The sequence below is a fragment of the Haematobia irritans genome, chromosome 4 (genome assembly GCF_050003625.1).
Source record: "Haematobia irritans isolate KBUSLIRL chromosome 4, ASM5000362v1, whole genome shotgun sequence".
In the NCBI taxonomy this organism is placed as follows: domain Eukaryota; kingdom Metazoa; phylum Arthropoda; class Insecta; order Diptera; family Muscidae; genus Haematobia; species Haematobia irritans.
In genome coordinates this window covers 727,653-743,914 of record NC_134400.1, presented here as the reverse complement: position 1 = coordinate 743,914, position 16,262 = coordinate 727,653, and the positions used below count along the sequence as shown (strand labels likewise).

At 35.5% G+C, this 16,262-nt stretch overlaps 1 protein-coding gene and 1 long non-coding RNA gene across 2 annotated transcripts in view; both read right to left on the bottom strand.

Annotated features, from left to right (window-relative positions):
- The window catches only part of CrebA (Cyclic-AMP response element binding protein A), a 150,563-nt gene that overhangs the window by 57,807 nt on the left and 76,494 nt on the right, over positions 1 to 16,262 (bottom strand). The window lies entirely within an intron of this gene.
- On the bottom strand, positions 1,238 to 1,794 carry LOC142237047 (uncharacterized). The gene is made up of 2 exons (XR_012722310.1): positions 1,524 to 1,794; positions 1,238 to 1,461 (listed from the first exon to the last, which is right to left on the bottom strand). It is a non-coding gene; the product is annotated as an uncharacterized LOC142237047 (long non-coding RNA).

The following is a 16,262-nucleotide window of genomic DNA, read 5'->3' as shown; positions in this document are numbered from 1 at the left end:
ATAATACTACTCTAATGGCGATTTCGATTGGGGAAAAAGGTGCAACATTCTCGAAATTGAATGGAAAATATGAAGGACACTGCCATAGATTTTGGATCCTGTATCCCGCACAATATTTTGAATTAACAATAACTTTGGAATGACACTATCATTGGGGCGAAAATGCAATGAGGGAAAAAGTAGGGTAACACCAAGGCAACATATTTTTTGCGAATCGAAAATGCCATAAGTTGTTGATTATTTCTAGTATTAACATTGGCTTGACTCCGCAAAAGTATGATAGTATGATGTCCGATATTATTAACACATTTGAAAATATATGTAAATAATTGAAACTTATATGTTCCGTGTATAGGCAATATAGTCGGAAATATGTCTGTATACAGATCATATGTCGAAAAATGTATTGGAAGATTATGGCTAAGTAGTTCAAAATACTTTGAATTAGCGTTTGGTAGATAAGTAATTTAGTCTCCCGACTGAATTTAAATTTGAACTTAAATAGTATTTCTATTACCGGTGCTATTTTTGATTTCAAGTGGCGTATATGTTGATCCCATGACATATTAGATTGTAGATGAAGTCCCAAATATTTGACTGTATCCACTTTATTTATTAGGCCTATATTAACGGCAAATGCCACATTGGAACGTGTGTACGGTCTAAAACGAATTGGCTTAGTTTTCCTCTCATTGATAAACAATCGATTTATTCGCATAAACTCTAATATAAGCGCAGAATCACGTTCAATATATGGCCTCGCCGAAATCCCATATTTAAAGGGGTAGAACAGACATATGTCGTCAGCATGCAAAAACATTTCTCCAAAAAGATGGAAATTCTTAATATCATTAATATATGGCGAAAAGTAATGGACCCAAGTTACTTCCGTGCTGCACTCCATATTGAACCGCAGACATTCCACTTCTAAGTTCCTTTATTTGAACAAATTGTTTCCTATCGGACAAGTATGACTCAATGCCAAATTTTAAGTTTGTACACAGAGAATACAGATTGGTTGTGACAATCGAATTTATTGCCAACCTCCTTTTGGCAGTTGTAGCAACTACCAGTTGGCAGTTGTGACACCCAACAAATTCGGTCGACTCAATCGAATGATGGGAAACCCTACTAATACTATATATGGAGTTGGTTGTGTCAGACGATGAAATTGGTCGTTGCTCCCTTCTTCATTTGGTTGTATCTCCCAACTTTAAAGCACCATAACCGAATTGAATAACAAAATCCCACAAAATACTGCATTTTATTTATATTTTTTAGATGATAGGAAGGTACATATACTTAAATACAATATATTAATACATTATAAAAAATGTTCACCCTTAAAAGTATACCCTCCAGCATGAATAGGTTGGGGAATCGACAGATAATGGAGCTAAATCTTTGGTACTCTTAGCATATTAGTATTTATAGATGGTGTCCGAACTGTCTATGGCCCGTCTAGAACACACAATAAATTTATCAAAGAAATTAGTGTGGAGTTTTAAAAACGACATACTAACCTATCCACGATGGTCACTTTCTTGGGGTTTCAAATATATAAGGCAGATGTAGAGATGGATTTTTTCAGAGCCGCCGTGTTAAACAAAATGAAATTATTCCATATTAAGGATGCGTACCGTAGCATTGAGTACCCTGAAGCTATTTGTTTGCAATATAGCCAATATTGCTGTGTATTATTTTAGTTTCACAGCCAATATAGTGTACTAAGGCCAGTTTTGCACGGCGCGAGTTGTTCACGACAATATTTTATAGGCAGTCCACGGATGAGGCAGATAAGCTTCGAAACGAATAAGAAGTATTTCGTTTTCAGTTCTAGTTACTTGATATTTAAAAAACACACTGTACTTCAAATAATTTTATTGACATTTCAAAAATATATTCAAAGGAATTCGGCTGTGAGTACCAAACGAAAGTGCTGACTACAAAATGACAGTTACAAAGGTTTTATAAGGTTGGTTGTGCCTATCAAATTCGATCAAAATTTTTCAAAAGAGAGGCATTTAGTTTAGACAACTAATTGTCTTGTATTACAAACAACAAATGGTAGAAGGAACGAAATAACGATTGTAAATAAAGTAAAATTAATGACACAACTGTGATTTGATTGTAAATGTAGAATTTTCGTTACAATAATCGATTTTCAACCTATCTGTTTTCTGTGTGTATGTTTTAGGATTATGAAAAGATCACCAAATGAATAATTTGCGATTCCGAATATCGGAAAATGGGGAGTTAAGTAATTCGGCACAATAAATTCAAGAGTTTCAAAATGAAACTCGTACAAATTGCCAACTCATCGTGTGAACAAGGTATGTATGGACTGAGCTATATTGACAAATATTACACAATTAGTTAATATTTTTTCAGTGTCCAAGAGTTTTTCTCACCTCTGACATGATTTTGTTATTTCTATGACACTAATGATATAATTGCCATAAAAAAGAAGTTCTGGAAAAATAACAAATGCGCATTAGACTTTGTTAGCAATGCAAGAGTATATGGATCTATATATATGTCTATATATCTATTTATTTGCATATATGTATCTCACAACAACTTGTAGCATTTGATTAGCGACGGTTTGAAGTGTGAATAATAATGACAACCTAAATAATTTCAAATGCCTTTTTAAAAATTGACACTTTTGGTTTGGTCGGAATCCGAGGGGAAAATGTTTACCAAATTGAACAGGGCAATATCCTTTGAACTGCAAGACGGTTAGATGGGCAACCGCTTCGCAATGTCCACATTCCTCATCAGCATCGAAACTATTTATAACCCAATCATCAAAATAAAATCTGTAAATTCAGTAAACATCTTAAACTTCAAGCTTTTCTTCAATCCTTAAATTTAAATGACTAGTTTTGTTTTATTACTCTTACTACAAAATCCAGCCAATTGCATTCAATTCTATGTTTTGACTCTGTCAAATGAATAATGATATGTTATATAACAGGTTGGCTGATAAGTCCCCGGTCTGACACATAGATGGCGTCACTAGTATTAAATGCATATTATTTTTATATAGTACCAACCAGAGAATGAAGCCGACCCATTTTTGTCGGCGGCGGCGGACACTAAATTTTTGCCTCCGGCGGCGGCGGCTTGACGGTTGAGCCGATATAAATTTGTTCACTCGGCGGCGGACAATTATCCATTATAAAATCAATTTGAAGTTAATCGAATGGTAATGAGATTAGTTGTACAACCTATCTTACAAACAAATTTACTTTTCGTTCAAATTTTCTGAGCTAAATTTTTGCTAAATTATTATAGCAGATTAAATATGATTGGTTGTGTTCAAAATTTTGGAAAAAATACGACAATTTAATAAACATTTTTCTGATTTAAATCGATATTTTTGATTACTTGGCGGCTAAATTTGAGTCGAGATGAGTCGACATATTCGGCGGCGGCGTCGACTGGCAAAAAATGGTCGGCGGCGACTGAAATCGGCGGCGCGACTCGGCGGCTTCATTCTCTGGTACCAACCTTCAAATGATTCGTCAAAATTTGACGTCTGTAAGTCAATTAGTTTGTGAGATAGAGCGTCTTTTGTGAAGCAACTTTTATTATTGTGAAAAAATGGAAAAAAAGGTATTACGTGTATTGATAAAATACTGTTTTCTGAAGGGAAAAAATATGGTGGAAGCAAAAACTTGCCTTGATAATGAGTTTCGGGACTCTGCCCCAGGGAAATCAACAATAATTGATTGGCATGCAAAATTCAAGCGTGGTGAAATGAGCACGGAGGACGGTGAACGCAGTGGATGCCCGAAAGAGGTGGTTACCGACGAAAACATCAAAAAAATCCACAAAATGATTTTGAATGACCGTAAAATGAAGTTGATCGAGATAGCAGAGGCCTTAAAGATATCAAAGGAACGTGTTGGTCATATCATTCATCAATATTTGGATATGCGGAAGCTCTGTGCAAAATGGGTGTCGCGCGAGCTCACATTTGACCAAAAACAACAATGTGTTGATGATTCTGAGCGGTGTTTGCAGCTGTTAACTCGTAATACACCCGAGTTTTTCTGTCGATATGTGACAATGGATGAAACATGGCTCCATCACTACACTCCTGAGTCCAATCGACAGTCGGCTGAGTGGACAGCGACTGGTGAACCGTCTCCAAAGCGTGGAAAGACTCAAAAGTCCGCTGGCAAAGTAATGGCCTCTGTTTTTTGGATGCGCATGGAATAATTTTTATCGATTATCTTGAGAAGGGAAAAGATATGGCGTTATTGGAGCGTTTGAAGGTCGAAATCGCGGCAAAATGGCCCCATATGAAGAAGAAAAAAGTGTTGTTCCACCAAGACAACGCACCGTGCCACAAGTCATTGAGAACGATGGCAAAAATTCATGAATTGGGCTTCGAATTGCTTCCCCACCAACCGTATTTGGCCCCCAGCGACTTTTTCTTGTTCTCAGACCTCAAAAGGATTTTCGCAGGGAAAAAATTTGGCTGCAATGAAGAGGTGATCGCCAGAACTGAGGCCTATTTTGAGGCAAAACCGAAGGAGTACTACCAAAATGGTATCAACAAATTGGAAGGTCGCTATAATCGTTGTATCGCTCTTGAAGGGAACTATGTTGAATAATAAAAACGAATTATGACAAAAAAATGTGTTTTTCTTTGTTAGACCGGGGACTTATCAGCCAACCTGTTATGTTTGTAAAAATTGTTAAAGACACTAATATTCTTTTTTAGGTAAAGGGCGAAAATTTCAAAGAGGAGTGCCATAAAATTATAACTAAGCTTGTAAATATATTTTATTTAACATAAAACGTGTCATTTAATATTTAGTAAATGTAGGAAGCAAACCACCTTTTCAGTGTAGCCAATATGGGAATTCTTAACCGACGTAACGATTTGCTTAATATTTTGTACGTCAATACTGCTCTGCTTCTTGCCAGACGGCCATAAAATCTTTGAATGCGGTAATGCTTGATGCCTACTTTCATATGCCATGACGAATTTATGATTTTTCACATGATTTTTTTTTCTTAAAAGGTAATACATCAATGGCTCATTGAGCGACAGCAATTATGGTTGCATGACTATTTCGACTCAGAGATGTCTTTCCAATAAGATTTTCTTGATAAATACGTTGATCTAATGAAGCCATAAACATAAGTATATACGTCGGATTAAGCGCAACTCCATTATGACCAAATTGCATTGTGCACTTACAGTGCAAACTGGCAACACCTACATTGACACGTTAACATAAATATCCTAGAACATGTATCTGTACTATGGCTATGAAGGTTCCACCTCCGTAGAGTAAATGTAACATCATAAGCTGCATAGGTTATTTCAGTCTCTACACATATATCAAATGTGATTCAGAGAACTCGATGATGACAGACAATGCGTTTGGTGTTATTATCAATGACAAATCAAGAAGTTGCTCCAGATCGATATCTGGTTATATTGTGGAAATTTTGGGCATGTACCACTATCTAGATGCATATCATGTGAACATACAACATGTATGGGATTAAGAAGATTTTAACAAAATGTGAAAAAAATATCATTCATTTTCAATCTTAAAGCTGGAATCCACAAAATAAGCCAACTATGTCTATCGCAACAACAGTTCGCTCTGTAAGTCGACGATGTTTTGCACTTTTGAGAATTGTCGAAATAGCTATTCACAAATTTGGAAATTATATCTAAATATTAATTTAAATACTACCAAAGTAGCAATGTAAGTAGTTGAGGTGAAAAACCGCATACGAAGAGCATTTGTGTCCTACATCCAGCAATAACGTATGCTTGGGAATAATCGCTTACCATCACTAGACGATTTCGGTTACCATACATCAAAATTCCACGAGTACTACTACATAGCACATATATTGTGGAAATACCACGATTGCAATTTTGCTTCTGGTAATGCTGTAGAGAAGTACATTCCTTATAGGACTAGTCCTTGGGAAAGTCAACAAGATTTTCATTTAATTTTAATGTTTACCAATTTTGATCAAACAACAGGAACAGTTTCATTTAGATGTCCACTATGTGAATTGTAATGATATGTATGTGTGTTGATAACAATTTCATCTATGAGGAGATTTATATAGGGATTACGCTAAGACCCCATGAAGTGAAACCTCTCGAACTTGGACACTCTGAAAACCGGACACCTCCCAAATGTGGACAGTAGCCTGGAGACGTTTGCTATATAACAACCTCTAATAACCGGATACCTTGTGGACAACATTTAGGCGACCGTGAGTGTCCACCTTTTAGAGGTTTCACTGTATATATTCTGGGTCGTGGCGAAATTCTGAGTCGATGTAGCGATGTCCGTCCTTCTGTTAAAATCACGCTAACTTCCGAACGAAAGAAGCTATACGAGAGCAGTTTGGAAACTTCTTAGCCTAGCAAAAAATGCGCGGTATAAAAAGAAAAAAAGTTAAGTGTTTTGGAAACTTTCATCTCTGTTATGAACACATGTTAAATTTTGTTTCGATATGGCAACTTCTTCATATGGAAACATGTGTTCAAAAAAGACGCATCCGCAATTTTTTTACAATGGAAAAATTAGAAATGCTGTCATTAAATATTTATCGGGACAAGAAATTCATAATGATATGGTGAATGTGTTAGGTGCTCCTTCATATGCAAAAGTAAAAAATTGGGTTGCTGAATTTAAATGTGGTTGTACGTCCACGTAGTGGACGTCCAAAAACAGCAACAACAACAGAAATTGTAGCCAAAGTGCATGATATGGTATTAAATGATCGACGAATAAAAGTGCGTGAAATTGCATCATGGGCATCTCAAATGAGCCAGTCCATTTAATTTTGCATGAAGAACTACAGATGAAAAAGCTTTCTGAAAGATGGGTGCCGCATTTGTTAACAGTCGATCAAAAACGCATAAGAATGAACATTTCTCAAGCTTGTTTGGATCGTTTTAAGCGGAATAAAATGGATTTTAAGCGTCGTTTCATAACTGTTTATGAGACATGGATCCACCACTATACTCCAGAGACAAAAGAACAATCCAAACAATGGACTGAAGCTGGAGGAAGTGCCCCAAAGAAGGCAAAAACAATTCAATCGGCTGGTAAGGTTATGGCAACGGTTTTTTGGGACTTCAAAGGTATTTTATTGATTGACTATCTGCAAAAAGGTAAAACAATAAATTCAGAGTACTACTGCAACCTTTTGGATTAATTAAATTTACAAATTCGAGAAAAACGTCCTGGCTTACAGCACAAAAAATAATTTTTCATCAACGCACCAGCGCACAAGAGTATTTTAACAATGGCTAAAATCAAAAAATTAAAGTACGAGTTGCTTGACCACCCACCTTTTTCTCCTGATTTAGCTCCCAGTGACATTTAATTGTTCCCAAATCTAAAAAAATTCCTTGCTGGCAAGCGTTTTACCTCAAATGAAGATGCAATTACAGTTGTAAACCACTATTTCGAAGACCTTGAGGAAAACTATTTTAATCAAGGGATAGAATTGCTAGAAAAGCATTGTACTAAGTGTATTGAAGATTCAGGAGATTATATTGAAAAATAAAAATATTTTTGAAAAACTTACTATTCTCTTCCATTGATAGGCTAAGAAGTTTCCGAACCGCCCTCGTAGACTTGAAACTTGGCACAAGTAGTTGTTATTGATGTAGGTCGGATGGTATTGCAAATGGGCCATATCGCGCCACTTTTACGTATAGCCCCCGTATAAACCGAACCCCAGATTTGGCTTGCGGAGCCTCTTAGGTTGAAATTTGTTACGTGGTGTTAGTATACGGCTAACATTTTTCCAAATTGTTCCATATCGGTCCGATATGAAACAATATATCGGTCCATAATTATATACAGTCCCTATATAAACCGATCCTCAGATTTGGGTTTCGCAGCCTCTTGGAGGAGCAAATTCCATTCGATTTGGTGTATATGGCCCCCAACAACCATGATCCTGCTAAATTGGGTACTTATCACGCAAAAGTTGGTCCATATCGGTTCATAGTTATATGTAGCACCCATATAAACTGACCCCCATATTTCACTTTTAGCAAAAATTGATTCATTTCGGTTCGTAATAGACTCCCCTGTAGCGGTCAATAACTGAATTATGTAGGTATTTTTATCTTGTCTAACATACACCCCATATGAACTAACGTACAATTTAGAAGACGATGTTAAGAAGCTTTAAGATATCTTGGCATCGGCAAGTGTTACCACAACCCAAGTAATTCGATTGTGGATTACAGCCTTTAGTAGAAGATTCTACGCAATCTGTGGTGGAGGGCCTGGGCGAACTTACGGCCGTACATGTTTCAATTAATGAAACATATATTAAATGTTTGGATTAAAACAGCTTCCAATATAGCTTACGACTTATTTTGATGATTTTGCATCTTAGGTTAAAGTTTTTTTTATAAATGTTTGACTTTGATGTATCTGTATGTTAATAATTTGGAGAATAACAATGTAATTAAGATTTAAAGACATTTATTTATGTCTCGACTCGCCTTTTTTTCGCACACAATTAATTCAATTGCGGTATTAAAACAATCACATTTCATAAATATTCTAACCGTTCGGACGCTTAAGAGTTCCGAGCTCTTTAATACTCTCTTAGGATGAAATCCCTGTTGAAGTTTTAGTTTTCTTTAACAATGTCAGTGTTTCGTATCTTAGTTACCGTTAATTCAAATTTGTTTTGCAAAAGAGAGAATTCTATCTAAAGAAACAAACCAACAACCAAATGATTCTGCTGTAAACAAGGACCCATATCTTATTAATTTAAATGTTGGCACTCCAAGCCCCAGCCACAACTTGAGATATAAACGTCTAATTTTACGAGAATGCATCATTGTTTCTTTACTGCACTTTTTCCATTATATCGGGCAACACCTAGTGATCGTTGTCGTGTTGAATGGGAAAAAGCTTTTAAGTTTATGACCATAGCCATTAATGATACAAAGCAAACAATCGCCACAATCAAGCTTGGAAAAACCCTATTTGAATCTATCCATTAGAATCGTAAGATGCTGCACGGATGAAAAAGGCTGTTTTTCATATGTTTGGCTATAAACATTATATGTTTGGAACACAAATTTTTAAACACAATATTTTTGAGTGCAAGCATATAATGTTCATAAACTAGCATAACATGTTTGGGACATATATGTTAATATGTTAGAACATATTATGTTTGGGACATAAAATGTTTGTAAATATAATATGCTTGGATGCAAACATATATTAATTTAGAAATAGCCTATAAACATATATGTGTTTAGTAGCTTGGAGCGCTATTTAACAGGGAGCGATATTGAATTAAGTTGGTGGTTGTTGCTTGTTATTACAAAATTAACATTTTATTTTTCCTTGGGCAATTGATCAGCTACTTCTTTGATCCTTACAAACTGTGTGGTCCGCTGTTCGAATCCCCGTCCGGCAAAAGGTAAAATTAAAATAAAAAAAAATCATACAATTGAATAATTTCTTCTACAATGTTTGTATTACAGAAAAAGGTGCTAAGAACTAAAAAATTTGGTGGAAGTGAGAAAGATGTGGGGGAATATACAATTGGGCAGAAACAAAATTTTGAGCATTCAGGTCGAAAACCTATGTTGTTAGCACCTATATTACCTGTTTATTTTCATAATTCGTTATGATTGTAAATAAATAAATAAATAAATAAAATTTTGAGCACAATATTGTTTGGGAGAATTTTTTTTAAGCATATAATATTTTTGGGTGCAAAATGCTTCCAAACATATTATATGTTCACATAATAACATATTGTTTTTTGGAAGACAACATTATTGAATTTGGATGCAAAAATACAAAATGTTTGGAACTCAGAGTACCCAAACATATATTGTTTAGACTAATATGCTTTCAAACATATTATATATTTTAAGAGATCAAACATATAAATGTTTGGGCAATACCCAAAAATGTATATGCTTGAAGCAAATTATGTTTGGGAGTATATGTTACAGAAGCGATTTTTTGTGAGCGTGTGGTGAAACAATCATTGAACGTTAATGAAATATAATGAATGAAACCATAAAATAACACCTAGACCATCTCAAAAACTCGCAAAAATTGTATTGCAAAAATGAATTGTTAAATTGCAACACAGTACACTGAAGAAAATATCGACTTAATAAGGGAAATTTTGTAATCTAATTTTCAGGAGATATAATTTACACAACATTATGCTCAAAGTCTTTGATGTGAAGCAGTGTTAATTACATTTAAAAATAGGTAACCTTTAGATAAACTATTTTTTGTTATACACTCAAAAAAAAGTGAACTCTCTATTTCACTAAAGCCAATTTAACTTAAAAAAAAGTGAACTCTCTATTTCACTAAAGCCAATTTAACTTTATTTTAGTTCATGGAATTATTATGTTTGGAGAAAGTTGTCTTTACTCTAATATTTTTTTTTGCGTACGTTAGTTAAATTAACTAAACAACGGAAAAAAATTATACACAAATTAAGCATAAAGATTTAGTAAATTCGTATTTCTTACAAAATAGTTCATTATTTCTCTAAATTTGTAAATTTTACTAAAAATGAGTCCATCATGAATTTCGTATGTCACTAAAGACATTCTTGCCAATTTTTTCCTTCAAACTACAAAATTTTCTTCACCGAGTGAAAAAAATTATTTATGTCTAATAAATTTTCTTGAAATTGTCGTAAAATATTTACTTATTTTTGTAATATCGGCGTGATGCCAGAGTTTTCTTCCTGGTGGGTTCAATGTTTTTTTCAGTGTATAATTTAGCTTTCTGCTCTTTTTTTAAGTTGAGTTCATTTTCATTATTGTACACTTTTAGTCTTCTAAAATTAAGATTGCATAGATTGGATTTACAAGCATATTTCATCTTAATCGAAAAATCAAAAGTCTATCTTGAAATTTGAATCTCGATCTTCAAAATCTGTGTTTGATTTTCCTTAAAAATCGAGCCAGAGTTACCGGATGACTGAGAAATGGGCGAACGACAATGGTCTTGGGGTAAATCCTGCAAAGACAGAATTAGTCATGTACTGCAAAGATCGCAAAACTCCCACGGTTGGACCTATTTCCTTAGGGGGTATTGAAATTCCCTTTGGTGAGTGTGCAAAATACCTTGGCGTTATTTTGGACAGGAAGCTGAACTTTAAGCTTAATATTGAAGAAAGGGCGAGAAAAGCAACGGTAGCTTTGTACTCGTGCAAAAAGGCAATAGGAAAAAAGTGGGGACTAAAACCAAAAATTGTGCATTGGCTATACACGGCAGTGGTTAGACCTATAATGCTATATGGTGTTGTAGTCTGGTGGCCGGCACTTCACCAGCCGACAAGTTTAGACAAAGTTCAGCGTATGGCGTGCTTGTGTATCTCAGGTGCATTCAGCAAGACAGGAACAAACTCCCTTAATGTCATGCTGCATCTATTGCCTTTAGACATTTTGGACAAACAGTCAGCTGCAACAACGGCTGTGCGGTTGCGCGAGCTATCACTGTGGTCGGAAAAAAGTTACGGTCACAGTTCGGTCCTCAAAATAATGCCAGATGTGCCCAACGTAGTGGATTACACTTTGGCGAGTCCACTTTTCGACAAAAAGTTTGAGACTCTAATCCCCAACAGTGAGGCGTGGTGTACATAGACCCCGGGGAATAAAGAATGTATAGATTTCTACACTGATGGCTCCAAATTGGATGGAAGTGGGGTTCGGAGTATATTCTAATGATCTGGAACTTCGAATAGCGAAAAGATTACCTAATCACTGTAGTGTTTTTCAGGCTGAAATATTAGCAATAAGAGAGGTGGCGAATTGGCTGAGAAGTAATTTTCCAAAAAATGTGGGCATTAATATATACTCAGACAGTCAACCTGCAATAAAATCCTTGGAGTCTGTGTTCCTCAACTCGAAAACGGCCATCGACTGCCGCAAATCTCTCAATGAGATGGCTGAGCAGTACAGTATTCACCTAATATGGGTGCCTGGCCATAGGAACATACCGGGGAATTGCGAAGCGGATGAGTTGGCAAGGCTAGGAACTACCTTACTTACATATTCCAGGGGAACTAGAATCTGCAAGCTCTTACTGCGTGAGAAGGCAGTCATGATGGCAAATGTTCGATGGGAGAATTGTAAGGGTTGTAACGACACCAAGCAAATATGGCCCCATTTAAACTTAAACCGCACACTAGATATGCTAATGTTCTCGAGACGTCAGATATCACTCCTGATATCTGCTATAACGGGCCGCTGCCTGATAGGCGATTTTGCAAAAACTATTGGCGCGAGGTATAATGACTATTGTATGAGCTGTCATGATGTGGAGGAAAAAGAATCAATTACACTCCTCTTGTGTGAGTGTCCTGCATTTTGTGTAAAGCGCAAGCAACTTTTAGGAGCATATAGCTTCAGATTACTGGCGGATCTGGAAAACGTTAACTTAAGCAGTCTGCTAATGTTTTTGGAACAATCTGGTTGGTTCAGCGAAGAAAAATAATCGAGAAGGTTCAGCGGTTAAAACTAGATGTGCCCATATGGAATAGGTACTTTTAGTTAATGTGGTATCACAATGGACTGAATAGTCTAAGTGAGCCTGAATCTTAATCGGGCTGCCACTTTAACCTAACCTAACCTAACCAGAGTTACCAAATCGACTAATCGAACGACTGTTAAGAAAATCGATTTTTTAATTCTCCTTACATATCCTAATCTATATTTTATAAATCCTTATGGAATCAAGGTGATATTCCAGGACCAGACCAGACCAGACTTGATGTATAATGCGAATAGTATTACCAATGTCCATGACAAACATGCCTAATCGACAATATAAAAATCATTAGGAAAAGAAAATTGATTTTATTGGGCTCAGTCACAAATACGTTTGCGAATTCCCAATAGATAAATTAACTTTCATTTTTATTTTGGCCAATTTGCTTGCACAGAACATAAATAACAAACTCAGCTAATATAGTTTTTTTCTTTAGGCCATGCTTAGAATGACAAATCATAGACACATAGATTTAAGGTAAATAGTTTTAAAGAAAAAGAAAATGACTATTAAAGAGAATACGATGAAGGCAATTAGAAATACTCGCTTATCGATCACCTAAGCGGTAATTAAGTTTCACAAGAAAGTGATGTGGATGGATGTTCCTCCGCAGAGCACAATATATATATTCTTCAGTCAATGAAGTCAATTCTTCATCATGTCAGTTTAACGCGTACTAATGGTCCTTATAAAGGTCGTCTGCTTGCGTTTGTACCAAGAAAACAAATTTCACCAATTCCAGCCAGATGCTCTGGAAATCTGATCGAAAGTCGAACTTTCTTTAACATTTTTAATGTTCGCCTTAAATATATTAGGCATTGAATGAGTGTATTGGAAAGATTAGAATCTGAGACTTTAATTTTTTCCACAATGTTCCATGAGATGATGCGTGATGGTGGAGATGGGGGAAGGTATTGAAGCAAATAGATTATCGAATTCATTCCCATGCCAAGATGGCCACAAGGAAATATTTGATCTTTACTTAGTATTTTATAGTAGGTAATGTTTTAACTTTCTGCCTTCGCCATCTGTTTGCCACAGAATCAACGATTGATGTCATAGATCTGTCTATGGGTCGGTCTGTCTGTCGGATGTGTCCACCTTTCTGTTTTCTTGTTTGATTATATTGACTAAAAAGTGATTAAACGTGTCGTTATCGGAAGAAAACCAAAAGCAACTTTAACCCCAGCAGATTTTGCATCATTAATTTTGCATAAATGTTCAACTTAAGTCATAAAAGTAAATTTATGAGCAAAATGTTTTGGATGGTTGATTCGTTCCTAACTTTGTTCTTTTGCCTGGCAATATGCGGGTGATGTTGTCTGAGTGGATGGATGGAAATGTTCTTCTCCTTTCTCATGGTCTCTGTGGGATATCTTACCTTCAACCACTGTATGCCTGGCATTACGTTTTTCAACGAACGCGTCCAGCTTATACGCTAGTAGGTATCTGTGAGAGAATCGAATTTGTTCGTTTAGTTGACCGAAGTATTATTTTAGTGACAAAATCGGGTCAGATGTCATTATTTTTGCCTGTGCGAGAAAACCACGTTCTACAAGAGGAACATAACAATTATCCATTTATGGCTTTTAAGCGTTTTAAATAAATTTCTTTCTTCGTCATAAACCCAGATGTAAAAGGTCATATTTGATAAATATTTTGACATGATTAGCAAATTATTGATCTAAGTTTTCATTGTAATTTTGCTGGCTTTTTATTATGGTGAAATGGCAATGTTTTCTTCTACAAGTGGCAGACTTTTTCTTCAATTCCGCATTGAATCGACCTATAATTCAGCCTTTTCCTTGTCTTGGTAGTCAATGTTGATCACACCTTGTGAAAACGGAGGCCATCACATTTCCGGTTAATGGTATAGGAAGTTCGACGGTTGCTTTGCAATGTTTTGATTGTTATTTGGTCTCCGGAGTGTATCCTGGACAAACTCCCTCCAATTGCTCTGAAATGTTCTCATCCCTGCGACTATTTTCCCAGCATCTGTCACCGTATATTAAATCCATACTGATGTTGTTTTGACGCCAAAGAGTTCATGTCCTTAAAATACGAATGCGAATTTTGCTTAGCATAGAATACGTATTTCTCTGATATAAAGTTTTTTTTCGTTGTCCAAAAACCGATAAACTTTTCAATTTCGTTTAGTCCTTATAGTTAAGTGATTCGACTTAAAAATGGGTTTCTTAACAAAAGAAAAAAGAAAGAAAATTCCGTTTGACTAAGGTCATCTTGGCTTTCATAATTCTGAAAAATTCTTTAAAACTAATGAAATCGTCTTTAAATTTGTTGACTTTTGGTATCTTCACTACAAAGCAATAAATCGCTAAAAAATAGCGATTATTTTCAAGACGTTTCTTACTTGAAAAATATCATAATTTCTACTTGAAGTCGAGTCTCGAGACTTTTATAGCACATGAAGAAAAAAGCTGAAAAAAGGTAATAAATTAAAATTTGTACGCAAAACTAAAATTTAAAAGAGAATTGTTCTAAATGTATCCTTACAATTCTTCGCTTTTTGGCTTGGAATCAATACCAAAATTTTAAATGTACAAACAAAATCTTTGGAACCGGTCATGCGTTTTTTAGTGTGAAAACGAAGGTCACCACATTTCCGGTTGATGTGATAGGAAGTTCGACGGTTGCTTTGCAATGTTATTTGGTCTCCGGAGTGTATCCAGGAGAAACTCGATTCAATGGTCTTATTTTCCCCAGCATCTGTCACCGTATATACCATCCAGACACTCTTTGATTTCGCAACTCGATTTATCTAGCAAAAACAATAATCGAATCACCGAGCGATATTCTCGTCAATAACGCTGACGTCGATGAAAAATATTTGAAATATTTCCCGTAGAGAACATTCCTCAACAGTCCGACATACTAAGCATTTTTTAGTGTGTTTTGGAAATTGACACTTTACAATTATGGGCCAACTATTGGTTTATAATGTGCCGTAATAGGCTAATACATTTTTTCTAGGCTCTTTCGTGCAACTAAAGTTTTCTTATCTTAAAAACAATTCTAAAAACGTGTTTATACCTCGAGATCAATTGAATTTTAGAATTTATCTGTTTTGGTCACATGAACATTGACCATTGAGAATGAGCTGATAGTATGAAAGACATTTTCTTTTGTCCAAAAAGCTGATATGGCTTTCATTGTTGATATCTTCTAAAGAGTTTATAAATGTTTTTAATTTGCGGTAATTATGCAAAACAATTGATAGACATGATTTCTTAGTATGGTCTTTTGACCACATTTCCATCACAGAACAATGCCGGGTATGTTAGTTTGTGTGTGTGTGTACGAAATACATTTCGAGTGGTTTGGGCTATTGTTTGTTAAATTTTTTCTGTTTTATTCAAATGACTTTCTTAAGTTTCGATACCGCTATCATATTCTTAGCGACGGAGCGATGATATAGCGGGAGAATCAAATCTCCAAACACACCTCATATATGTTTTGTCGATATGACTTTGGCCCGTATAGTACCAAACATGCAAAACAAAAAATGCCGGAGCAGGTACGACCTTTTATGGATTTGCCAATTGTGATTTAATCGCTGAATGAAGCAATAAATCGTCTATGGTACTATGGAATTCACGGAACTTTTGTTAAAAGACACGAGCACACACACACACATATATGTACGCATATGGAAACTCTTGACCTGAT